Source organism: Eulemur rufifrons, chromosome 3, assembly GCF_041146395.1.
Source record: "Eulemur rufifrons isolate Redbay chromosome 3, OSU_ERuf_1, whole genome shotgun sequence".
NCBI lineage: Eukaryota > Metazoa > Chordata > Mammalia > Primates > Lemuridae > Eulemur > Eulemur rufifrons.
In genome coordinates, this window is record NC_090985.1 from 21,263,099 (window position 1) to 21,289,277 (window position 26,179).

A 26,179-nucleotide genomic window follows, 5' to 3' on the forward strand; every position below is an offset into this window, starting at 1 on the left:
TTGGTATTTTCACTGTTGAGTATTTTCTAAGAGTTTGCCTTTGCTTTTTTTTTTGCCTGTCATGTTTTGCCAAGATAGAAAGCCTGGAATACGGTCCTCCACTTCAGAGAATGGGATGAGTAGCTAAACTGGTAACTTTTGGAATTCATGTGTTACATGCTCTTTCCCAGGTCTTTAAGTCTCTGAGTTCATATTTCCAGAGGCTTATTTGATCATATTTTTGTGGTATGTCTTTTTCCTCATTGGGACCTTCATCCAAATTACTTACATTATTGATACTTATCATTTCTATTTTTTCTTTTAACTCTTTTCTTCTTTTATGGAAACATGGAATTTAAGAGAGTTTTTGGCAATTTGCTACTGGATCAAAATATCATTATAGTGAAATCAAATCATGACAAAATATTGTCAGATTTTCTTTTACTGTTCAATTGCTGGGGTTTTAGAATTGAGACTTCATGGTTCATAAGGTCTTTGTTGTCATACTACATTATGGTTCTGATTCTAATTTAATTGTTGAGGATTGACTTGTGTTAGTTTTCTTCTCATTTTTGCAACATGGGAAATTGTATATGAAATTTTGTTTTAAAATTTAATAGCAATCTTTTTAAATTTTGTTTTATCTGTTTATGGCATATGTGAGATGGAAACAAGTGGTTTCTGAGTGGCTTCTGGAATGGTTTCTGGTATGCTTTATGGGTAGTTTCTGGAGTGCATGTAACATTTCCATATTGGTCTGTGTATTGATTACTTGCTATGTTTGGATCATGCAAATTAATTGAGCTTTACCTTTTTAGTGTGTGTACTCTTCTATATGTATATTATACTTCCATAGAAAGTTAAAATATTCCATCAAACTAGTCCAAATATTGTTTAATATATTTCTTAAGAATATTGCCATGTATATCATGTATTACTTGATGCTTACCAATTGATGCCCTCATAATAGATCAAGTTTGTTCTCTCTTTAATATAGACATTTTAGCATATCATATCATGGAGTAGTTACTGATATATTTTTGCTTTAACACATTTATACATTTTCATGCATATGCTTAAATTCTTTAACTTATACTTTTTTCTCTGTTATAAAAGCAAGATAAACAATTCCAAGTCTTAAATGTTGCAAACTTGTCCCCATGTATTCATGTACTTTGGCACTGGATTAATTCTTTATACTTTTTTTGCAAGATCACTTAAACTGACGCATCTCTTCTTTCACAGAGAGGGAATTAATGTCGTGATGCCCTCATGCTGTTCCATTCCATGTGCTATATAATTGAATATAGAAGCAAATATAGTTATTAACATTTGGTGTGATTATTTCCACACCACACATAATGATGTTGCTCACAGATCTTAAGAGAATAGAGTCCGAGATGTGTTGTACAGTAGAGAAACTTTGGGTAATATTGATGAATTTAGGTGAGGTATAAAGCCAAAATTCAGAACAATGAACTGCTTGCTTAAGGATTTTCTTGGAGATTACTTAGTCAATATACAACTGGTAAATCCAAGTCCTTCTTACCATTTGAGTACTTGACACACTATAACTAAAATATGTTTTAGCTTTTAATCCCACTTTCCTAATTTTCCCTTCTTTTGCTTAAAAAAAAAAAAAAAAAAGACTTCCAGGCATAAATTACTGCCAAGAATGTCTTTTGTTCTTTTGGGTAGATGCCCAATAATGGGATTGCTGGGTCGAATGGTTGGTCTACTTGAATCTGTTTAAGATATCTCCATATTGCCTTCCACAGGGGTTGCACTAGTTTGCAGTCCCACTAGCAGCGTATGAGTGTTCCTGTCTCTCCACATGCAAAAGAACAAAAGACATTCTATTACAAAGACATCTGCACCCGAATGTTTATAGCAGCACAATTCACAATTGCAAAGATGTGGAAACAACCGAAATGCCCATCAATACGTGAGTGGATTAGTAAAATGTGGTATATGTATACCATGGAGTATTACTCAGCTATAAGAAATAATGGTGACTTAGAATCTCTTTTATTCTCCTGGAGAGAGTTGGAACCCATTCTACTAAGTGAAGTATCCCAAGAATGCAAAAATAAGCACCACATGTATTCACCAGCAAATTGGTTTCCCTGATCATTACCTAAGTGCACATTTGGGAATAACACCAATTGAGGGTTGGACATATGTGGGGGGTGGAAAGAGGGGATGGGTGTATACCTACATAAAGAGTGTGATGTGCACAGTCTAGGGAATGGACACGTTTGAAGCTCTGACTCGGGGGGATGGGGGGGCACGGACAATATACACAACCTGAACTTTTGTACATCTATAATAAGCTGAAATAAAAAAAATTACTACCAAGAGTTATCACTATAGAAGAATAGAAGATATTTTAAGACAGATGTATTTTTGACATTTCTTCTCTGCTTTTCAGAAGTAAAATATTTAATTATTTGCCCTATTAAAGAACCTAAATTTTCTATTCTAATGCAAGTATCTATCAATTCATCTATCTTCATATCTATGATTTATCTATCATAACAAGTTTATTTTATCATGAGGAGATACTGATTTGATATATGACATTATGATAGTATTATATGTTTACAATCTCCTGAGGTTCTATAGGTCCTAAGGTCTCCATGTCAACAACTGTAGCAGTGCTAGTGTCCTCAGTATTATGTGAAGCACACCACATTTTCTTTAGCCATTTACTGTTTTCAGAATAATGGTGTTAACTTTTTTGCTATTGCAAGATATATATTCATAATCATTATATATTAGTCTTTATGCACTCATGCTTCTGTTTCTGTAGAAATAATTTTTATAATAGGTAAAGTGTGCAAGTTAGGTCCATGCATTTTTGTTTAATGAGAAATAGTCCACTCACCACCGAAATATTCAGGTTACCATTGTTTCACTACTGTATTAAAATGTTGAGGTAACATTATGTCTTATAGATATGTAAATAGGGCACTAAAATAATATTATTTAGGATATCTTTTTAAGGGATATATACTTATGGTTAATCTTATTAACATAGGTTGTGTTTAATACAATGAAAATTGGCAATCCTTTTTACAACATAAGCTATAACAGTAGAGTTTATCACTTACAGTCATGCCAGGATAGTCTTTTATTTCCAATCACTTAAATACTCCAAATTGCAAATCTTAAATACTAAGATTCAGATTTTCTGAAAGAGCCATTATCTGGATAAATTATACAGGTTTAAATTTTTACTTATAATAGTAATTTATATTCATATGTTCATAAATCAGTAATTTATAAGTTTATAATTAAATTTGTGATAGTCAATGCAAGGATAACAATGAAAGGACAAAACCGATTACACTGATAAAGTCATATTAATATGAAAAAATTAATCAGGATAGCTTTCATAGTATAAATTTGGAGAAATTGCCAGAACAGTTCTCTGAAATATTCTTTTACCAATTTTAACATTATACTAGAAATTTTTAAAATTCTGGCATTACATGTGTTTCTTCCCAGATAGTTTGAACAGATTCATATTTGGTATATTTTTTGAATCATATCTTTGTCCTTAGTGCTGGCAATGTATGCTTGAGAATGAACAAATAAGAAAATAAATATAAATATATTTACATATATATAAAAATAATATATATAAAATAATATATAAAATATATATAAAATAATATATAAAAAGAAATATAAAGCCATAAAGTGAAGTTCCCAGGTTGAAGTAATCAATCATGCATACAGAACACAAAGGATTTTAATCTAACATAATGTTCACTTAGCTGTATAGAAGTGTGCTGAATAGATATAAAACATGGACATTATTGTCATCTCATTGAAAGGTCCAATAGCTTCTGAAATACACACTTTTGTTTTGCATCAATCACCCTATAAACTTTCTATGGCTTATGTAGGGGTGTGTGTGTGTGTGTGTGTGTGTGTGTGTTTGAGAGATTGCAACACAGAGAAGCAAGAATATCAGGTTGCCAGTACCCTCTGTATATGGTTAGAGTCACATTGTAAACATGGCTCCTTCAATTCTGGAGTGAGCCTACTGATCACACATTCTCAGTAAACATAGCAGGCTCAAGTCCCCTTGCACACACTATTTCATGATTATCTTATGTCAGCAGTTTCTAAGTATACAGTTGGTGTGAAGACAAATCATTTTCCTTGGACAGCCTGTGTGTATAGTAAATTCATCATTTATTTATTTAGTCACTAAAATATTATCATCAGATTGAGATACTGTGGCAAAGTGGGCATAATGGAATAGAGAATGAAGTGTAAGTTTATGTTAATGATACTTTTGGTTTGGATAAGCACACCTAGGAGAAAATTGGAAAAACATGTATGGCAGGAAAGCCTTTGATGTGATTCATTTATCCAGAAGACTTAGCTAATTTTTTGTGGAATAGAAATATGGATGGTTGTCCCTAAATAGAAAAATTAAAAGTTTTTAAAGAAATTAATGAAAAAAGAAAATCGAAGAAGGAAGTAAAGTACAAGTGCAGATGCAGTCGAAATATAGGGATGTTTTTAGTAATATAATCAATAGATGGGCACTGGGTAGTAATATTACTTTTCCAATGTGGGCAAAAATTGTTTAAAATTAGTGAAGAGAGACAAAGTTGTGGAAAACAGGTTCATATTGAGTGTTGTTTTGGTGTTGATCCATTTTTGCTCTAATAATCTATGTTATAAATATTAAAAATTAATTCTTGCATTATTTGTTACATTCTAATTTTTATATGTGTCAACATTACCATCTCCCAAACTGTGCCATTCCCTTAAGAAGTGGTTCTGTTGGAGTTTATGAAATTGTCATATTGCCAGCTTCAAGAAAGTAAAGCTGAAGTATATACTGTATTCTTAATGCAAATAAGAACTCTATAGGAAAGTAACCCAGTTATAGAAGTGTTAATTTGTCAGGAGCTGCCTTCCCAAGATCAGTGACAAGCATAATTATCAGAAGATTCTCAAAGGTTATTTTCAGGTATCAGTCAGTCTAGCCAAATGTCCTTTAACAGGAAGAGAGGACTTTCAGAATTGGTTCAATGTGATGACCTCCTCATTATATCACAATGCTACTATCTACATACCCTTCTTTTCTCTCATAAAATTGCATTATCATACTAGCTTCATTAGGCAGACTTCACCCTTAAATTTTCACATTAAAGATAGGTTCTGGTGTTTCATTTTCTTTGAACTATTTGTTTTGATTATGTACCATACTTGAGTAAAAATAATGAATACAAAATCATCTGTAATAAACTAAAAAGTGATCAGATGACTATAGAGTGGACTATTAGTGTCAGTAATATTGGGAAATTTCTAAGGGAATATAAGACTCTTGGATGTTACACAATGACAATGAGACCAAATGGTGCTGTTTCATTATAATTAATATTTATGTATTCTCTCAATTTATTTGTGTGCTTTTGTCTGCCTTTTTTGGCAGATAAAATAAACTATGACAAGTAACAATATGTCAGGGAATAAAAATAAGCAGATCCCTGTGCCTTTAGCATAATTCATGTGATGAGACAGTCATAAAATGAGCCTCAATAAATCTAAAGCATTACATTTATATAAACCATGGTAATTTAAATTCATAATGGGATTGAATTAAAAATAAAGCAGCTTGAAAATCTCCCTAATATTTCGAAATTGAAATTAGCACTCCTAGACTAGTTATAGGTCAAAGAAGATGTAAAATGAAAATTTAAAAGTATTTTGAACTGAATAAAGATAAAAATATAACATCTAAAAATTTGTGGAATAGTGATAAAACAGTATTCAGGGGGAAGTTTATAGCACTGAAATGCCTATATTGGGAAAGAAGAAATGTCTTAAATCAATAACTTCCTATTACCTTAAGAAGCTTAAAAAAGAGCAAATTAAATTAAGAGAAATAAAGACAATAATAAAAATAAAAGTAAAAGTCAATGAAACATAAACAAAAATATTTACAAAGAGAAAAGTTGGTAAAATTGAAAATTAGTCCATTGAGAAGATGAATAATGTCAATAAACTTCTAGTGAGAGTGATTAAGAAGAAAAAAAAAAAAGACACAAATACCAACAGCTGGAAATATGAGAAGTGACATCATTACAGATCCTATGAGTTGAAATCATAATAAGAAAAATTTGTGAAAAATCTATACCAACAGTTTTAAATAATTTAAATGAGGTGAAAAAATTCCTCAATGAGACAAACCACAAAAATTCAATGAAGAAGAAGATAACATGCTTAGCCCTATATTAAATAAATTGACTTTGTAATTAAAACAGAGAAAACTCCAGGTACATATAGCTTCATATGAAATAAGAAACAATACCCATTCTGTATAATATTCCAGAAAATTTTAAAGAAGGTAATATTTCCCACCTTATTCTATATGGGCAGCAATACCCAGATAGAAAACCCCAGAAGTTTAAAAAGAAGAATATACAACAATATCCCCCATGAATGTAAATGCAAAACATCTAAGCAAAATTTTAACAAAGGAAATATAAAAATATGTAGAAATATTTTGTGAGCAATCAGGAGTTATCCAAGGAAGGCAAGATTGCTTTTCCATTTAAAGATCAATCAATACGGGCAAAGCACTTCTGAAAAGTCAGAGTAAGAACCTCTAAAAATCCACTCCTCCATAAAATCAATAAGAGACTTGACAGAAATGATCAAAGTAATTTTCCAAAACTTTGGAAATTAACCAAAGACTTACAAAATTCCAAAGAATATTTATTCAAGAAAAATGGCTGATTATCAGTAAAAACTGGAAGATTTGTGTCATTTTACCAGGGCGTCTTCTCATCCTCTTCTCCCCAGCACTATGGTAGTCACAAGAACCTGCATGATAGCAGCCACTGAAGAAGAAAGAACATGTTTGGAAGTTTCCCAAAAAAGCCCTATCCCCGAGAATTATCTTTATTTGACCTCTCTGGAAGTTTCCTGAAAAAGCCCAATATATTGGGATTTATATTTATTTGCACTGACTCAGTGCTCACTCAATAAGAAAAATCTCAATCCCAGAGCATTAGTTAAAAAGAATTTATGGCAATTGTTGAATATAACAGATACCTAAGTGTTGATAGTATTTGGGACAAACAAGAAGCTGGCCAGAAAACTAAAAAGAAAAATGTCAGGAAGGAGATGTCCAAAGGATGCTTCAAAAAGCTCTGACACATTCATTATTATCTATAAGGCCATATACATGTGCAAAACTGTGCACCAGCACAAAAAGCATCCCAATTGCTTACCTCTGGCTTTCCTTTTAGGCTCTGTGCAATCAGGAGGTTAAGCTAAGGAAGGGTCTAAACTACATGAGCCACAACAGCAAACAGCAACAAAAACAAGCTCAGGGAATGGAGAGGATCTGATTTACAGAGTTGCCACATTATATATAAAAGGTCCAGTTTTCAACAAATAATTATAAGATATGCAAAGAAACAGGAAAGTATGTCACATATAAGAAAAGAAGCCACTATAAACTACCCCTTAGAAATGCAACATGTTGGGCTTACTAGACACAGACGTTAAATCCACTATTAAAAATGTTCAAAAAGGTAAAGGAAAGCATGTCTGAAGAATTGAAGTATGAAAATGATTTCATACCAAATATAGATTACTAATAAACAAACGGAAATTATAAGAAAGGATCACATGAAAATTCTGGAACTAAAAAATAAAATAATTGAAATAGAAATTACACAAAAGGCTCTCTTACAGCAGATTTGAGTAGACAGAAGAATTGGTGAAGTTGAAGATAGGTCAATTAAGATTATCCAGTCTGAGTCATAGAGGGAAAAAGAATAAAGAAAAATGGAGTGAGCTGTAGAGAACTGTGGGACACCATCTACTGTAACAACGTATCCATGAATTACAGTCTCAGAGGAAAGAGAAAGGAGAAGGAAAAATATTTGAAAAAATAGGCAAAACTTCTCATTTTGATGAAAAACATTAATTTCCACATCCAAGATGAATAAATCCAAGTAAAATAATCTCAAAGAGATCCACACCTATACACATCATAGTCAAACTGTGAAAAGACAAACACAAATAAAGAATATTGAAGACAGTAAGAAAAAAAATGATTCATCACATACACCTTACCATCAATAAGATTGACAACAGACTTTGCACCATAAATCATGCACGCTAAAAGACAATGTGCATAATCAAAGTGATGAAAGAAAAACTCAACCAAGAATTCTATATACATCAAAACTATCATTCAAAAAAGAGAAATGAAGATGTTCCTAGATTAATAAATCTAAGAAAAATTATTTCTATAAGAGATGTCCTAAAAAAAATGCTAAAGGAACTCCTTCTCTCTGAAATAGAAAGACACTGGAAAGTAACCTAGATCCACATGCAGAAATAAAGAGCACCAGTAAAGATACCTATACATGTAAATTTAAAATAAAGTATAAATGTTTTTGTTTTGTAACATTGTTTTATCCTATTTGATTTAAAAATATAATCTCAATTATAAATTTTTCTTGATGGTCTTATAATATACAAAGATATAATTTGGGGATGATGTTAGTAGGATGACAGAATAGGAGTTTTCATGTCACCACAGAAGCATCAAATTTGACAAACACCCATAGGCAAGAGTACTTTTGTGGTAATTCAGGAGTTGAGAGTAGAAGTTTAGCACATCATTAGAGCAAAAAAAAATTAAGGATGCATTAATGAGGATAAGAAGAACAGTTTCACTTTACCTGCATCAGCCCTCCCCCAACGTGGCATGGCTCAGTACCAACAGAGAACCCTTCAGCCCATGATTTCTTCCACAGGGGAAAGTGAGAACACAATAAGTGAGTGCCCACCTTCTCCAGCCAAGCAAGACACTGCCCAAAAGACCCACATTATTCTTCCTCTCTCCTTCCAGAATACTGAGGGGATCAGCATAGCTGAGTTGTTAGAAGAGGGTGAAAGCAGGGAAGAGAGGTGGGGACTCACAGCAACCAGAGCTTTGAACTGCCATGGCTTCTACTAACTGAATCATAGACTTCATCAAAAGCTCACCCATGAACCACTTGGAATGCCTCAACCCCAACCCCAGCTAGCTCTGAGAACACCCAATGCTCCAAATGCCTCATTCCCTCTGTGGCTGCCTCTCCAAGTACTACCCTTTGAAAAGCAAGAGAGAATCTCTGCAAAGGGCTTGAAAGCACATGCAGACTGCTGGATACACTCTGTAGGATTGAGAAAAGGCTCACAAACTTGAGATTTCATGACTCACACCTAGGGAAAACAAACAGGAGGCTCTCAGCACCCAGCCTGGCTTTATGGCATCTAGAGAGGGCATACTATCTCAAGAAATTATCTCCCTGAGAGAACAAGACATGTGGAGAAGTTTCATCCATAAAAAAGATCTGATAGAACGTCAGAGTCCGTAGCCTGAAATACTGGTGAAGCCTACCAACCATTTAAAGAAGACTTAATACCCATCCTCAAACTCTTTCAAAAAATTGAAGAGGAGGGAATACTTCCAAACTCTTTTTATAAGACCAGCTTTACATTGACACTAAAGCCTAAAAAAGGACACTGTGAGAAAAAAAATTATAGACCAGTATCCCTGATACATATAAATGCAAACATCCTCAACAACATATAGCAAACCTAATTCAGCAACACATTGTAAGGTTTATGCACCAGGATCAAGTGGAATTTATCCCTAGGAAGCAAGGATCATTCAACTGATGTGAATCAGCAAATGCTACAATGCATTAACAGAATGAAGGGTAAAAATCATGTTATCACCTCAGTAGATCTAGAAAAAGCATTTAACAATATTCAACATCCTTTCATTATTAAAAATTCTCAATAAATTATGTATAAAAGGAATGTACCTCAACACAATAAAAGCCAGAGCTAACATCATATTCAATGATGAAAAGTTGAAAGCTTTTTTTCTAAGATCAGGATCAAGACAAAGATATCCACTCTCAACTCTCAACTCTCATATTTAACATAGTACTAGAAGTCCAAGCCAGAGCAATTAGGCAAGAAAAAAAAGGCATTCAAGTTGGAAAGAAAGAAGTTAAGTTGTCTCTATTTACAGATGATATGATTATATATATATATAAAAATAATATATCTAAAAAATGCTAAAAAGTCTCTTAAAATAATGTTAGTACTTAAAAGAAGAATTCAATAAGGTTACAGAATATAAGATCAAGATACAACGATCAGTTGCTTTTGCAAACACTAAAAACAAACTATCCAAAAATAAATTAAGAAAAAATCCTATTTACAATAACAACAAAAAATAAAATAAAATTCTTAGGAGTAAATTTAACCAAGAAAGTGAATAATTTTTATGCTGAAAACTATAAAATATTGATAAATAAGTTGAAAACACACAAATAAATGGAAATGTATCCCATCTTCATGATTTAATATTAACAATTGATGTTGTTAAAATGTCCATACTGCCCAAAGTGATGTGCAGATTCGATGCAATCCCCACTATAATTCCAATTACATTTTTCAAAGAAATTGAAAACAATCCAAAAATTTATATGGAACCACCAAAATACCAAATAAAGCAATCTTGAGAAAGAACAGCAAAGCTGGAGGCATCATACTACCAGACTTCAAATTATATTACAAAGCTATAGTAATCAAAACAGTATGGTACTGACATAAAAACAGATACGTAGACCAGTTGAACCGAAGAGAAAACCCAGAAATAAAATCATGCTTCTGTAATCAACTGTTTTTACATAATGGGGAAAGGATAGTCTTTCAATAAATGACAGTGGGAAAACTGGATATCCAAATGCAAAAGAATAAAATTGGACCCTTATGTTACACCATACACAAAAATGAACTCAAAATAAATTGAACACCTGGAATCATAAAATTCTTAGAAGAAAACATAGGAGAAAACTTCTTGACATAGTGAAAATTCAAAAAGTGGGCAAAGGACATGAACAGAAATTTTTCAAAAGAAGATATAAGAATGGCTAACAAACATATGAAAAAATGCTCAACATCCCTAATCATCAGGCAAATGCAAATCAAAACCACAATGAGATATCACTTAACTCCAGTGAGAATGGCCTTTATCAAAAAGTCCCAAAACAATACATGTTGGCATGGATACAGACAGACAGGAACACTCATACACTGCTAGTGGGACTGCAAACTAGTGCAACCCCTGTGGAAAGCATTATGGAGATACCTTAAACAGATTCAAGTAGACCTACCATGGATGCCTTCTATAATACTTTAGTAAGGGCTTTTAGTGTGCCCATCACCATAATAGTGTTCATTACATAGGTAAGTTTTACCCCTCATTCCCCTCCCAGCCTCCTCCCTTCTTGGTTCCCAACATCCTTTATGTCTCCTTGGGTTCATGTGTGCCCATCATTTAGCATATTCACAGAGCATTCTTTTCCCCATGGCAGAGGACTGCCTGCAAGGGAAATTGATTTTCCTGAGCCTTGACTAAGCTAAGAGAAGAGTAGTTGGATGACTCAAGTCCCCTCTAACCTTCTTGACTCATGTAATAGAAGAAAAATAGTGTAAGAAACTCTTCTGAAAGTCACAACCCAGATAGAGCTTCTCCTCCCCAGTACCATGTCACCACATCAACAGGGCTCTGACATAATAGCAGTGGATTATAAATGGGAGAGATACAAGACACTGAGTCCATTACTCTATTTAAAGAAAGAGTTTCTAGGGAAACACAAAATAGGAAAGACCAAAACAAAGACTCTAGAGAAGATTGAAGCTTCTGATGTGTATAGCTACAGCAAACATTAAACATAATATAATCCCTGGCCATATAAACATAAAACCTCACACAAAGACCTATTATCTCAGATTCTATTGCCAGATACATCATGATTTGATCTCAACAAAAAATTAGAAGGCATGCACTAAAAGGCAGGAAAAATTAGTTTAAAGAGACAAATTAATCCTCAGAACTAGATTCAGATATGGTAGAGATTTAAAAATTATGCCTTGAATTTAAAATAACTATGATTAATATAACAAAGCTTCTAATAGAAGAAGTGGGCAACATGCAAAATACATAGGTAATGAAGGTAGAGAGATCAAAACTCTAAGAATCAAAAGGAAATGCTAGATTTAAAAAACTATAACAGAAATAAAGAATGCCTGTTATGATGGGTCCTTCAGGAGACTGAACAAAGCCAAAAAAATAATCACTGGATTTGAAAATGTGTCAATAAATCTTCCCAAGCTGAAATGCCATAGGAAAATAGAATTTAAAAAAATCTCTAGAAACTGAGGATAATTATGAAAGATGTAATGTGCATAATGAGAATACCCCTAAGAATATAAAACAGAGTATCAGAAGCAATGGGAGAAAATTTTCCAAAATTAATGATAGATGCCAAACCACACATACAAGAAGCTCAGAGAACATCAAGGATGATAAATAGCAAAAAGTCTACAAGTAAGTATATAGTATGCAAACTGCCAAAACCAAAGGTAAAGAGAAAATATCGAAAGAAGCTAGAGGGGGAAAAATACATGTATATGAACAAAGATAAAAAAAAATACCTTGGACCATACAAGTAAGAAAAGAAAGAAGTGAAATATGTAAAGTGTTGAAAGAAAATATCCATCAATCTACAGTTCTGTATCCAGGCAGATTATCCTTCAAAGATGAAGAGGAACATGTCAGGGTAGGTATCTCCAAAGCCCTGTCCCTGCACAGAAACAATAAAAAAAATGAACAAAAATGGTCAGAATCAACTTTCTCAGAATTCCATAAAATAGACAAATGTTTACAACAGTGAAGTAAATGTTGAGTTGGAAAAAAAGACCATTTTAAAAGGTTAAGAAACTCTGTGGTGTTTTTACGTGTCCTTGCCCACACCATTCCCTACCCTGGCAGTGGTTTTGAAGAAGGCAGCCTACACTCCAGTGTGAGATTCTGGTCCATTCCCTAGTTCCAAAGGGAGCATAACAGACCTTACTATCACTATTACTCATTATCATGTCCTGTTGTTCTGATTGCTTTGGGTTTATTTTGCTCTTCTTCCTAGTTTATGAGATAAGAATTAAGATTATGATTTGAGACATTTCCTCTTTTCTAATGTAAAATAGCAGTGCTGAGATGGAAATTTATAGCATTAAAATAAAAATGGCTTGTTGACTATTTCCATATCTTCTGTAGAGAAATGTCTATTCAGGTTCTTTGCCTATTTTAAAAATTAAATTGTCTTTTCTTGTTGTTGAATTATGAGTCCTTTCATACACTAAACCCTTATCAGAGATATGATTTGCAAGCATTTTTTTTTCATTCTATAGGTAGCGTTTTCACTTTTGTGATAGTGTCAACCGTGCTCAATTTTTTAATTTAGATAAGTACAATTTAACTGTCTTTCCTTTTGTTGTTTCTGTTTTTGCCAAGTCCAGGGTTATGAAGATTTATTCACTTTGTTCTGAGACTTTTGTAGTTTTAGTTCATACATGCAGGTTATTGAGGACATTTTTTGTGTATGCTGTGAAGTAGGGGTCCAACTTCAATTTTTGCATGTGCATATAGTTGTTGCAGCACCGTTTGCTGAAGAGATCATTCATTTCCACAATGAAATATCTAGGACCCTCATTAATATCAACTGGCCATAGATGCATGGGGTTATTTCAGACTCAAAATTCTTTTGAGTCTGATTAGAAAAACAGTATGTCAAATTTTTATGCAAGTGTCCCACTAATTTGATTACTGTAGTTTATGGTGTGCTGAAACTCACATCCCTCATGGCCACCTATTGTCCTGGATGGACCTGTGGTGAGCGTCTCTTCTCCAGGTCATGGTGCATGTGTGCATGGGAAGGGGCATCCCTGGGCTGGGTCGATAATGAGAACCTTATATGGTCTGAAGAGAGGTGATGACTTAAAAATCATGCTCAATAGGATTACACTGAGGCCAAGCCTAGGTGAGCATTTTAGAAGAGGACATTCAGCTGGAGATCTCCGGTGGCGAGCAGTTGTCTCTTCAGCTGGAGACTGGAGGCCCTGGAAGGCATTTCAGGGGACTTGAGCCATTCTCTGTGCACATCACTGAGCACCACAAGCTCCTTGTTTGGGGGGAGGTGGCAAGGTGACCATTCTCCAGGGGCAGGGGATATTGGAGGCTCCATGCTGAGCTTGTGCTATGCCCATTGTGTCTTTCAGGGAGCCTTTGTGCCCAGGATGGCCCCAAGGCAGTGAGGATAAAAGGTGGGTGGATCACATGGGGCCTGAGCCAGATCGCTGGAATAACAGGGTGGCCAATGTTTGGCCTTAGGGCCATGAGCTCTTCCTGCTGGCAAGCCCATGGCGAAGTGAACCAGGCACTACTCCCTCCTTCCAGGAGAGATTCCTGGGGAATCTGACACAAGGAGTGTGCATGTCCTTCAGGCCAGGCTAGTCCCAGTGGTCTAAGGGGAAAATGTTTCCACAAGAGAGACCAAGGGCAACATGCCCCTCAGTGAAGGTGTTGAGTTGGGGGTTCCAGGCTATCAAGCCTAAGAAAGCCATAACCCTGGGGGAGAAAGGATGCCACTGGGCCATCATAGTAGAGGCAGCTGTGCATGGGGATTGAATCCCCGGAGGCAGGCCACTGAGAGTTGGGGCTATTGCACACCCAAGCACCTGAATTGCTCAAAGGGCTAAAAGCAAGGGTCTCCAGCGCATGTGGCGGGTCCCAGGCCAGAAGGGGGATGCCCTGCTGAAGTGGTCTGACCTGAATGCCACAGATAGCCACTGAGGGTGCCAATCAGCTCTACTACTAGTCCTGTTGTGACCCATAAGAATCCGGCCTCAAAACCTCCTGCACTGAGACACCCATAGAAGTGCCTCCTTCTCCGTTGGGTGGCCAACAAAAAGCTGGGTGTCCCAAGCTAGATTGGAGTTTCCCTCAGATGACACCGGGCAGTTTCTGAGAGGAGAGTTCACTTCCTGGAAGAGACAGAACTATTCCGGCCCGAAGCAGAGGCCCTCTAGCCCCTGGCCACAACAGGCTCAGGTTGCCATGGACTATGTGTATGGCTGCAGTTGGGACCTCAGCCCGGAGCCAGGACAAACAGGAAGGGGCCCGGTCTGAGGCCGATAGCCTTTATTTTCCCACAGGCAGGGAAATCACAAGGAGGCGAAGGATTCTGAGCACCATGATAAGGGAAAAGGGATCCCTAGGGCATGTAAAGGGATGCAGATGGTATCCTGAACTGGGCCCTCATTTATGAGAGATTTGAGTTCACGTCCAGTAGATGCTGCGAGGTGGCCTTGCCCAGGCTCGGAGACGCATCCCAGCAAAAAGGAGCAGTGACTGAGAAGCTCTTGACCAGCGATAGGAAGTGGCCCGCCTTGGCTGGCCCAAGCCCAGTACATGGTGTGTCCTGGGGTGTTCTGGCCCGAAAAGGGGAGCGGAGAGGAAGGGCCTCCCAGGCCTCGCAAGTGTTCCCTGCTGGCAATCCCTTGTTGGATCCCTGGCTGAAATGCATGCGTGAGCCAGCCACCACGCCCCGAGAGTAGTGTGACCACATTTGGAACGACACCTGTCCTCCACCTTCCCAGGCAGATACCGTCCCTGGAACCAGAGTTCCTTCTGGCCTGGTGCCACTGGGACAGTGGCCGTCAACCCCACTGCCTAGCATGAATTATGCGAAAAGTCGCGTCATTCATGGCCCCCCATTCTCCTGGATGGACTCGTGGTGAGCTTCTCTCCTCCAGGTCACGGTGCATGTATACGTGGGGAGGGGCCTCCCAGGGCTGGGTCGATGATGAGAACCTTATATGGTCTGAAGAGAGGTGATGACTTAAAAATCATGCTCAATAGGATTACGCTGAGGCCCAGCCTAGGTACGCATTCTAGAAGAGGACGTTGCGCTGCCCATGTCCCGTGGTGGGCAACGGTCTCTTGAGCGGCGGACTGGAGGCCCTGGAGGGCATCTCGGGGGACCCGAGGTGCTCTCTGCGCTCCTCAACGACCACCCCAAGCTCCTTTTGTGGGCAGGGTGTCCGGGGCACCATTCCCTAGGGCAGGGTGAGTTGAAAGGTGTGTGCTGAGCTAGTGTTGCCCCGGTTGTGTCTTTCAGGGAGCCGTTCTGCCCAGGTTGGCTCCAAGGTCCTGAAGATAACAGGTGAGTGTTTCGTTGTGGCCGGAGCCCAAATCAGTGGAGCAACGGGGTTGCCAAGGTTTGGCCTCAGGGCCGTGAGCGATTTCCAGTGGCAAGCCCATGGCCAAGGCACTATTCGCTCCTTCTGGGGGATGCTCCTGGGGATTCTGACCCACGGAGGGTGCATGGCCTTCCTGGCCGCTCTAGTCCCAAGTTCGGAGGGATGATGGTTCCACGCCGGAGACAAAGGGCAAGGCGACCCTCACTGTAGGTGTTGATTCCGGGGTCGCGGGCCTGTCAGGTCCGTAGCACTGGGGTAGGGAGGACCGCACGGGGTGTCAGGGCACAGGCCAGTGTATGTGGGGATTGATTCCTCGGGGTCCAAACGCTGAGAGGTGGGGCCGTCCCACCCTGAAGGGGCTGAATTGCCCGAAACGCTGGAAGCAAGAGGCTGCTGCACCTCTGGGGAGTGCTGGGCCGGTGGGGGTCACCGCTGTTGAAGTGGTCTGACCTGAATTCCCCCGATGGCGTTGCTGGGTGCCAGAATGCCCTCTCACTCGTCCCAGTGGGCCCAGTGAGCATGCGGCATTCCAAACTCCCACGCTGCCGCACACATCCGTGTACCTCCCTCTCCCGAGGGCGGCCGGCAGAAACCTGGGCATCCCCTAGGTAGATTGGAGTTTCCATCAGAGGATGTCCAGGTCCCTTCTGAGCGGAGAGATCACCGTCAGGGAGAGAGGGACCTGTGCAGGCAGAAAGCAGAGGCCTTGCGGCCCACAGCCCCAACAGGCTCAGGATGGCGTGGTCTCTGTGTGCCTGCAGCTCGGCCCTGAGCCTGGAGTCAGGACACAGAGGAAGGGGCCCGGTCTGAGGCCGATAGCCTTTGTTTTCCCACAGGCGGGGTCTTCACAAGGAGGCCCAGGATTCTGAGCACCATCACAAGGGAAAAGGGATCCCTGGGGCGTGTAAAGGGATGCCCGTGGTATCCTGGACTGGGCCCTCATTTATGAGAGATTTGGGTTCACGTCCAGTAGCTGCTGCGAGGTGGCCTTGCCCAGGCCCGGGGATGCTTCCCAGCAGAAAGGAGCAGTGACTGAGATGCTCTTGACCTGCCATAGGAAGTGGCCCAAGCCCAGTACATGGTGTGTCCTGGGTGTGTCCGTGTTCTGGCCCGAAAAGGGGAGCGGGGAGGAAGGGCCTCCCAGGCCTCGCAAGTGTTCCCTGCTGGCAATCCCTTGTTGGGTCCCTGGCTGAAATGCATGCGTGAGCCAGCCACCACGCCCCGAGAGTAGTGTGACCACATTTGGAACGACACCTGTCCTCCACCTTCCCAGGCAGATACCGTCCCTGGAACCAGAGTTCCTTCTGGCCTGATGCCACTGGGACAGTGGCCGTCAACCCCGCTGCCTTGCATGAATTATGCCCAAACTCGCGTCCTTCATGGCCCCCTATTCTCCTGGACGGACTCGTGGTGAGCTTCTCTCCTCCAGGTCACGGTGCATGTGTACGTGGGGAGGGGCCTCCCAGGGCTGGGTCGATGATGAGAACCTTATATGGTCTGAAGAGAGGTGATGACTTAAAAATCATGCTCAATAGGATTACGCTGAGGCCCAGCCTAGGTACGCATTCTGTCAGAGGACGTTGGGCTGCCCATCTCCCGTGGTGGGCAACGGTCTCTGCAGCGGCAGACTGGAGGCCCTGGAGGGCATCTCGGGGGACCCGAGGTGCTCTCTGCGCTCCTCAACGACCACCCCAAGCTCCCTTTGTGGGCAGGGTGTCAGGGGCACCATTCCCCAGGGCAGGGCGTGTTGGCAGGTCCGTGCTGAGCTCGTGCTGCCCCGGTTGTGCCTTTCAGGGTGCCGTTCTGCCCAGGTTGGCCCCAAGGGACTGAGGATAACCGGTGAGTGGTTCCCTTGTGGGTGGAGCCCTAATCGGTGGATCAACGGGGTTGCCAAACTTTTGGCCTCAGGGCCGTGAGCGCTTTCCAGTGGCAAGCCCATGGCCAAGTGGGTGGACCAGGCGCTTTTCGCCCCCTCTGGGGGATGTTCCTGGGGTTCTGACCCATGGAGGATGCATGGCCTTCGGGTCCCCTCTAGTCCAAGAGGTCTAAGGGAAAATGGTTCCACGAGGGCAACCCACGAGGGGCAAGGTGCCCCTCAGTGTAGGTGTTGAGTCCGGGGTTCCAGGGTAGCGGGCCTGTCACGGGCAGACGGGCAGACCACTGGGGTAGGGAGGACGCCACGGGGCTTCACGGGACAGGCCACTGTACGTGGGGATTGAATCCTCGGGGTCCGAGCGCTGAGGGTTGGGGCTGGCCCACGCTCAGGCGCCTGAATTGCCTGAATAGCCAGAAGCAAGGGGCTGCTGCGCCTCTGGGGTTTCCCGGGCCAGTGGGGGGGCCTCGCTGTTGACGTGGTCTGACCTGAAGGCCTCCGATGCCCTTGCTGGGTACCAGAATGCCCTCTCACTTGTCCCCATGGGCCCAGTGATACATGCGGCATTCCTAGCTGCCACGCTGCCGCACCCATCCGTGTACCTCCCTCTCCCGTGGGTGGCTGGCTGAAAGCTGAGCATCACCTAGGGAGATTGGAGTTTCCATCAGAGGATGTCCAGGTCGCCTCTGAGCGGAGAGGTCACCTCCAGGGAGGGCGGGATCTGTTCGGGCAGAAAGCAGTGGCCCTGAGGCCCCCGGCTCCAACAGGGTCAGGTCGGCGTGGGCTGTGTGTGTGGCTGCGGCTCCGTCCTGAGCCCGGAGCCAGGACACAGAGGAAGGGGCCCAGCCTGGGGCCCCGAGACTTTGTTTTCCCACAGGCGGGATGAGCACATGGAGGCCCTGGCTCCTGAGCACCCTGCTGAGGGAATGGGGATCTCTGTGGCGGGTGTGGGGATCCATGTGGCGTCCTGGCCTGGGCCCTCCATTATGAGAGACCTGAGTTCATGTCCAGTAGATGGGGTGAGATGGGTTTGCCCGGGCCCAGGGATACTTCCCAGCAGGAGGGCCAGTGAGTAAGATGCTCTTGCCCTGCCCTAGCTAGTGGCCTGCCTTGCCTGGCCCAAGCCCAGTACATGGTGTGCCCTGCCGTGTTCTGGCCCGACAAGGGAGCGGGGAGAAGGGCCTCCCAGGCTTCGCAAGTGTTCCCTGCTGGCAATCCCTTGTTGAGTCCCTGGCTGAAATACATGCGTAGGCCAGCCCCCATCCCTCAAGAGGAGTGTGAGCACATTTGGAGTGACACCTGTCCTGCACCTTCCCAGGCAGCTACCGTCTCCGGACACAGAGTTCCTTCTGGCCTGGTGCCACTGGGGCAGTGGCCGTCAACCCCTCTGCCTAGCAGGCATTATGCTGAAACCCAAGTCCTTCGTGGCCCCCTCTTCTCCTGGATGGGCCTGTGGTGAGCTTCTGTTCTCCAGGTCTCGGTGCATGTGTGTGTGTCTTGAGAGGGGGATTCCAGGGCTGGGTCGATGATGAGAACCTTATATGGTCTGAAGAGAGGTGATGACTTAAAAATCATGCTCAATAGGATTACGCTGAGGCCCAGCCTAGGTACGCATTCTAGAAGAGGACGTTGCGCTGCCCATGTCCCGTGGTGGGCAACGGTCTCTTGAGCGGCGGACTGGAGGCCCTGGAGGGCATCTCGGGGGACCCGAGGTGCTCTCAGCGCTCCTCAACGACCACCCCAAGCTCCTTTTGTGGGCAGGGTGTCCGGGGCACCATTCCCTAGGGCAGGGTGAGTTGAAAGGTGTGTGCTGAGCTAGTGTTGCCCCGGTTGTGTCTTTCAGGGAGCCGTTCTGCCCAGGTTGGCTCCAAGGTCCTGAAGATAACAGGTGAGTGTTTCGTTGTGGCCGGAGCCCAAATCAGTGGAGCAACGGGGTTGCCAAGGTTTGGCCTCAGGGCCGTGAGCGATTTCCAGTGGCAAGCCCATGGCCAAGGCACTATTCGCTCCTTCTGGGGGATGCTCCTGGGGATTCTGACCCACGGAGGGTGCATGGCCTTCCTGGCCGCTCTAGTCCCAAGTTCGGAGGGATGATGGTTCCACGCCGGAGACAAAGGGCAAGGCGACCCTCACTGTAGGTGTTGATTCCGGGGTCGCGGGCCTGTCAGGTCCGTAGCACTGGGGTAGGGAGGACCGCACGGGGTGTCAGGGCACAGGCCAGTGTATGTGGGGATTGATTCCTCGGGGTCCAAACGCTGAGAGGTGGGGCCGTCCCACCCTGAAGGGGCTGAATTGCCCGAAACGCTGGAAGCAAGAGGCTGCTGCACCTCTGGGGAGTGCTGGGCCGGTGGGGGTCACCGCTGTTGAAGTGGTCTGACCTGAATTCCCCCGATGGCGTTGCTGGGTGCCAGAATGCCCTCTCACTCGTCCCAGTGGGCCCAGTGAGCATGCGGCATTCCAAACTCCCACGCTGCCGCACACATCCGTGTACCTCCCTCTCCCGAGGGCGGCCGGCAGAAACCTGGGCATCCCCTAGGTAGATTGGAGTTTCCATCAGAGGATGTCCAGGTCCCTTCTGAGCGGAGAGATCACCGTCAGGGAGAGAGGGACCTGTGCAGGCAGAAAGCAGAGGCCTTGCGGCCCACAGCCCCAACAGGCTCAGGATGGCGTGGTCTCTGTGTGCCTGCAGCTCGGCCCTGAGCCCGGAGTCAGGACACAGAGGAAGGGGCCCGGTCTGAGGCCGATAGCCTTTGTTTTCCCACAGGCGGGGTCTTCACAAGGAGGCCCAGGATTCTGAGCACCATCACAAGGGAAAAGGGATCCCTGGGGCGTGTAAAGGGATGCCCGTGGTATCCTGGACTGGGCCCTCATTTATGAGAGATTTGGGTTCACGTCCAGTAGCTGCTGCGAGGTGGCCTTGCCCAGGCCCGGGGATGCTTCCCAGCAGAAAGGAGCAGTGACTGAGATGCTCTTGACCTGCCATAGGAAGTGGCCCAAGCCCAGTACATGGTGTGTCCTGGGTGTGTCCGTGTTCTGGCCCGAAAAGGGGAGCGGGGAGGAAGGGCCTCCCAGGCCTCGCAAGTGTTCCCTGCTGGCAATCCCTTGTTGGGTCCCTGGCTGAAATGCATGCGTGAGCCAGCCACCACGCCCCGAGAGTAGTGTGACCACATTTGGAACGACACCTGTCCTCCACCTTCCCAGGCAGATACCGTCCCTGGAACCAGAGTTCCTTCTGGCCTGATGCCACTGGGACAGTGGCCGTCAACCCCGCTGCCTTGCATGAATTATGCCCAAACTCGCGTCCTTCATGGCCCCCTATTCTCCTGGACGGACTCGTGGTGAGCTTCTCTCCTCCAGGTCACGGTGCATGTGTACGTGGGGAGGGGCCTCCCAGGGCTGGGTCGATGATGAGAACCTTATATGGTCTGAAGAGAGGTGATGACTTAAAAATCATGCTCAATAGGATTACGCTGAGGCCTAGCCTAGGTACACATTCTGGAAGTGGACATTGTGCTGCCCATCTCCATTGGTGGGCAATGGTCTCTGCAGCTAGAATCTGGAGGCCCTGGTGTATATCTCCGGGGCCCCGAGGTTCTCTTCTTGTTCTTCTGTGACTATGCCAATTTCCTTTTGTGGACAAGGTGTCAGGGGCACCATTCCCCAGGGCAGTGCTTCATGGCAGGTCCTTTCTGAGCTCATGCTGCCTTTGTTGTGTCTTTCAGGGAGCCGTTCTCCCCATGTTGGCCCCACGATTGTGAACATAACAGTGAGTTAATCTCTTGTGGTCGTATTCAAGACCGGTGGATCAACGGGGTTGCCAATGATCAGCCTTAGGGCCTTTAGTGCTTCTGACTGGGAAGCCCATGGCGAAGTGGACCAGGTGCTATTCCCTCCTCCGGTGGACACTCCTTGGTCATCTTATCCTTGCCGGTTGCATGCCCATCTGGGCTGGATAGTGAAAGTGTTCTAAAGGGAAAATGGTTCCTGATTGAGACCCAGAGCAATGTGCCCCTCATTGTAGGTTATGAGTCAGGGCTTCCAGGCTAGTAGGATTGAGGGGCACATACCCCGTGGGAAAGGAAAAACCACTCAGATGTCACGCGTGACATTGCTGTGCATGGGGCTTGAATTCCTGGAGGCTGCCTGTTGGGAGGCGGAGCGTTGGCCCACCCATAGGTCTTAGTTTCCCAAAGCTCTTGGAGCCATGGCTGCTATACCGTGGTGGGCCCCGGGCCCTGTGGGGGCATGTGCTGTTTCAGTGTTGTGACCTCAATGCCCTGTGTGTCCCCGGATGGTTCCCTTGATCCTAGTTAGCATCTATCAACCCTAGATCACACACTGCCATGCTCTCCATGTTACTTCCCTCTCCTGTGTTGTGTGGGCTGAAAGCTGGGCATCCCCTGGTGGGACCTCTCTGTCTGAAATGGAGTTTCTCTCAGAGGATGCCCAGATTGTGTCTGAGTCGATTTCACCTCCATGAGGGAGCAACTTGGTTCCGCAGAACATAGTGGCCTTGTGGCCCCTCGACCCTGTTTGGCCAGTTTAATGATCCAATGTTCTAGAGCCTTAGTAACATGTTTTTGTGTTGGTATCATCCATATTTCTCCACCAAGAAGTAGTATTTTTGAGCCATCCCCACAAAAGTTTTATTTCTGATATTAAACTATGGTCCTCTTCCTATTCTCCTAGGTAAGGACTCCTGAGGAAGAGCATCATTTGGTATTTTTCCACTGAGGCAAATGTTACCACCCAGCCAAGCTTTAGTGAATCCAATTGGTCTTCTGTTCCTTTGAACAATGAGTTATGGATGCTATTCTGGTAAGTGTTTCCAAGGCAAAATAGATACATGTTTGGAGAATGTCTTCAGTAGACGTGGTGATATAAAAATCATGCTCAATAGGATTTTACTGAGGCCCAAAGGAAGTGACAATGTGTAGGAAATCATTAGATTTTGGGGAGGTACTCTATCTGGGACTTGGTAGAATGAAACTCTTTGGGGAAGCTCACTTCCCTTGCCTCTATCTATCTGCTTCTAAGAGAACTAATTTTATTTTTTTCTTGATCTTAATTTGTATATTATTAATACTCCTACTTTGTTAGAGTAGATATCTTGGCTAATTTTTTCCTCATTATGTGCTTCAGAAAGCTCAATCAGCAATAAATGTACCATTTCATGGATTAGTTATCAGTTTTACATTTGGTGATTGGAAGTTTCCAAATAGGACAATTGACTTTTGAACTCTGGCCTTTGAAATGATTACATATAGTCATTCATGCAAAACAAGTGAGTAATAATCTATTCTTCCCAATGAGTGACTGATCTACTAATGGGTCTTAATTAAAAATCTTTTTTTTTTTTTGCCTGAACATGCTTTCATTTAAAGGTGAGATGTTTTGTAATTAATTGCAATCAACTCTTTAGTGAAATATTCATTTACACAAATGACAATCCAATTCTATTATTCCATTTTTTGGGTTCCCACGATGTAATGATATTTGTAGATAATTGAGACAGTACTCACAACTGAAAGACTTTGGAAACTTCAGGGAATGGCTTGAGATTCAGGTATATAGGTTGCCCTTTACCAAGTCCAAATACAAGATTACAATTAATCTGAAGTCATCTTTCCTTACCCCAAATTTCATGTGGTGTCATTAGATTCATTATAAAGGAACCTATATGCTATGTATGATGCCAGCTGTTATGGATATGGGTATTGCATATTTAGCCAAGTGAAGAGGAGAAGAAACTTCATTTCTTCAAGTAAATCATCCCTTGCCTGGTTAACAAAAGACTTGACACCTATACATTTGGTCTTTACCTTACATGGTGAATAAGTTATCTACAGCTTAAGTATAGGGTTATATTTGGAGTATCAAACATGCTGGTCCCATAGAAATTAGGAATATCAACAGGAGTCGTATACATATGAGAGATGTTATCCTACCCTGTGACTGTAGTCCTTAGATAAAGACCACTGAGGAAGACTACTCTGCCCTGTTGCCCACAGGGACATTTGTACCACCCAATTGTCTGGCACTGAATACATGGCATCCAGTGCACTTCAGCACCAGTGTTTTAAAAAACCATCTCTGGTAAGCATATTTGATCTAAGTGTACATATGTATGAGTACCATGGTCTGGGTCAATGATGAGATGTTATCTTGAAGAGAAGTGATAATGCAAAAATCAAGCTCTCTTGGAATATGCTGAAGCCCAGCCTAGGTAACAACTGTGAGACAAGGAGTTTTGATTTCTTAGTTTCCTTCCATGGGAATTTTATTTTGGGATTCAGACAATGAAATTTTTCTGTGAAACTTGTTTTGCACACTTTTATTTGTGTGCTTCTAAGTGGACTATAAAGCCTGATTCTTTAAATGTTAAAATTTTCTATAATTCCTAATTTTCTTTGCTATTTGGCACTAAGACCTTGGCTCTTTTTCTCTCAATGTATGCTTTGGTGAGTCCTACTGGTACTATTCTACTGAAAGGAAGTAAGGGACTTCCTTTGTTGCCTGAAAAATTCAAAATAGATTATTGGACCAGTGAATAATCATCTGTAAAACAATCAGATTTATTCATTCAGACAACATGAATATAATTATAGGTTTTTCCCTTTCAATGATTAACTGACACGTGTGACATGATCCTCATGAATAAATATTTAATTTTTGCCTATAATTAATTTTGCTGAGAGTTGAGAAATATTAAGACATCCTGGAAATGTGCTTAATGCACTATGATCATTGGGGTATAAATATATTAATAGAGAAAATTTTCTATAATATTAGTGCAGTATTTTAACAGTGCTGGGATATTTTTTGATCATTGATGAACTGTTTATAACTAAAAGACCCTTGCAATTAAGGTAAAAATGCAAGTTTCAGTAATATATTTGCCCATGAAACTTCAATCTCGTTTCAATGATAAGACCTTATGTTGTCTCGAGGACAGGGCATGACATAAAAACCAGGGTGAGTGGCCCTTATCTTTTCTGAGGTATCCTAGTTTGGGATTAAGAGGAAGAAATATTTTGAGGATATAGTTTCTCCAACCTCTTTCTGTTAGCTTCCAGGAGACTATGGGAAACATTTGGCAGTTTCTCAAAAAGTTAAACAGAATTACCATATAACCCAATAATTCTGCTCCTAGGCATATACTCAAAAGAACTGAATAGAAATGTTCAAATGAATACTTGTACATGAGTGTTCATAGAAGCACTATTCACAATAGCCAAAAAGTGGAAACAATTTAGATGCCCAAAACTGATGAATGATAAACTAAATGTGGTTTAGCCATATGACAGAATATTATTCAGCCATAAAAAGGAATGAAGCATGACATGTTACAATACAGACAAACCTCAAAACAATATGCTAAATGAAATAAGACAGAAAAAGGACACATATTATACAATTTCATTTATATAAACATTCAGAATAGATAAATCCACAGATACAGGAAGCAGACTGGTGGTTGCCAAGGGCTGGGAGGTAGGGCAGAATGAGGATTGGCTGTTTAATGGGTATAGAGTTTCATTTTGGGATGATGAAAATATCTTGGAACTAGATAGAGATGGTTGCATTACATTATAGATGTACCAAAGACATTAAAGTGTACACATTAAAATGGTTAATCTTATGTATATTTTGCCTCAATAAAAAAGTAGACCTAGAGCTTTAGTTACTTCTATGTAGTTATTTCATGTGGCCCTTTTTATTTGTGTTTACATTTAAAACAGAGAAAGGGAGTACAAACTACAAAGTGTTAAATTGATGTTAGAGTAGGGAATTCTAGGTTTCTATACCTTCCTAGGAACACTAAACTATGTGGCAATCTCTCTGAATCAACCTTACTAGTACTCTAGTAGTTAGCCAGAGGTTTATAGAAATTAAGTGAATGCTTAATCAGGAGAAAGATGACTCAATCATGATAGATCTTGGTGATATTTTAATTTACTTTAGCCCCACCCCCATTCCCGGCATAACCGGTAGACTTGAAAACAGCATCCCACATGGATCTGTAAGAGACATAATTTAGATCCAAAGACTTAAATAGGCTGAAAGTAAATGGGTAAGAAAAGAAGATGCAAGTAGTAACCAAAAAGAGAGCTCGGGTAGCTAGCTATACTAATGTCACACAGAATAAACTTTAAGTCAAAAAGTTTTACAAGA

At 42.0% G+C, this 26,179-nt stretch overlaps 6 non-coding genes and 1 pseudogene across 6 annotated transcripts; all 7 read left to right on the forward strand.

Moving 5' to 3' along the window:
* Window positions 1-13,825: 13,825 nt before the first annotated feature.
* Window positions 13,826-13,906, forward strand: LOC138382128 (small nucleolar RNA SNORD115). Its single transcript, XR_011233288.1, has one exon. It is a non-coding gene; the product is annotated as a small nucleolar RNA SNORD115 (small nucleolar RNA).
* Window positions 13,907-15,728: 1,822 nt separating this feature from the next.
* On the forward strand, window positions 15,729-15,809 carry LOC138382123 (small nucleolar RNA SNORD115). Its single transcript, XR_011233283.1, has one exon. It is a non-coding gene; the product is annotated as a small nucleolar RNA SNORD115 (small nucleolar RNA).
* Window positions 15,810-17,604: 1,795 nt separating this feature from the next.
* LOC138382124 (small nucleolar RNA SNORD115) lies at window positions 17,605-17,685 on the forward strand. The gene has a single exon (XR_011233284.1). It is a non-coding gene; the product is annotated as a small nucleolar RNA SNORD115 (small nucleolar RNA).
* Window positions 17,686-19,526: 1,841 nt separating this feature from the next.
* On the forward strand, window positions 19,527-19,607 carry LOC138382125 (small nucleolar RNA SNORD115). The gene has a single exon (XR_011233285.1). It is a non-coding gene; the product is annotated as a small nucleolar RNA SNORD115 (small nucleolar RNA).
* Window positions 19,608-21,402: 1,795 nt separating this feature from the next.
* Window positions 21,403-21,483, forward strand: LOC138382126 (small nucleolar RNA SNORD115). The gene has a single exon (XR_011233286.1). It is a non-coding gene; the product is annotated as a small nucleolar RNA SNORD115 (small nucleolar RNA).
* A 1,353-nt stretch (window positions 21,484-22,836) lies between these two features.
* Window positions 22,837-22,920, forward strand: LOC138382137 (small nucleolar RNA SNORD115). Its single transcript, XR_011233293.1, has one exon. It is a non-coding gene; the product is annotated as a small nucleolar RNA SNORD115 (small nucleolar RNA).
* A 1,227-nt stretch (window positions 22,921-24,147) lies between these two features.
* On the forward strand, window positions 24,148-24,223 carry LOC138382131 (small nucleolar RNA SNORD115; annotated as a pseudogene).
* Window positions 24,224-26,179: the final 1,956 nt, after the last annotated feature.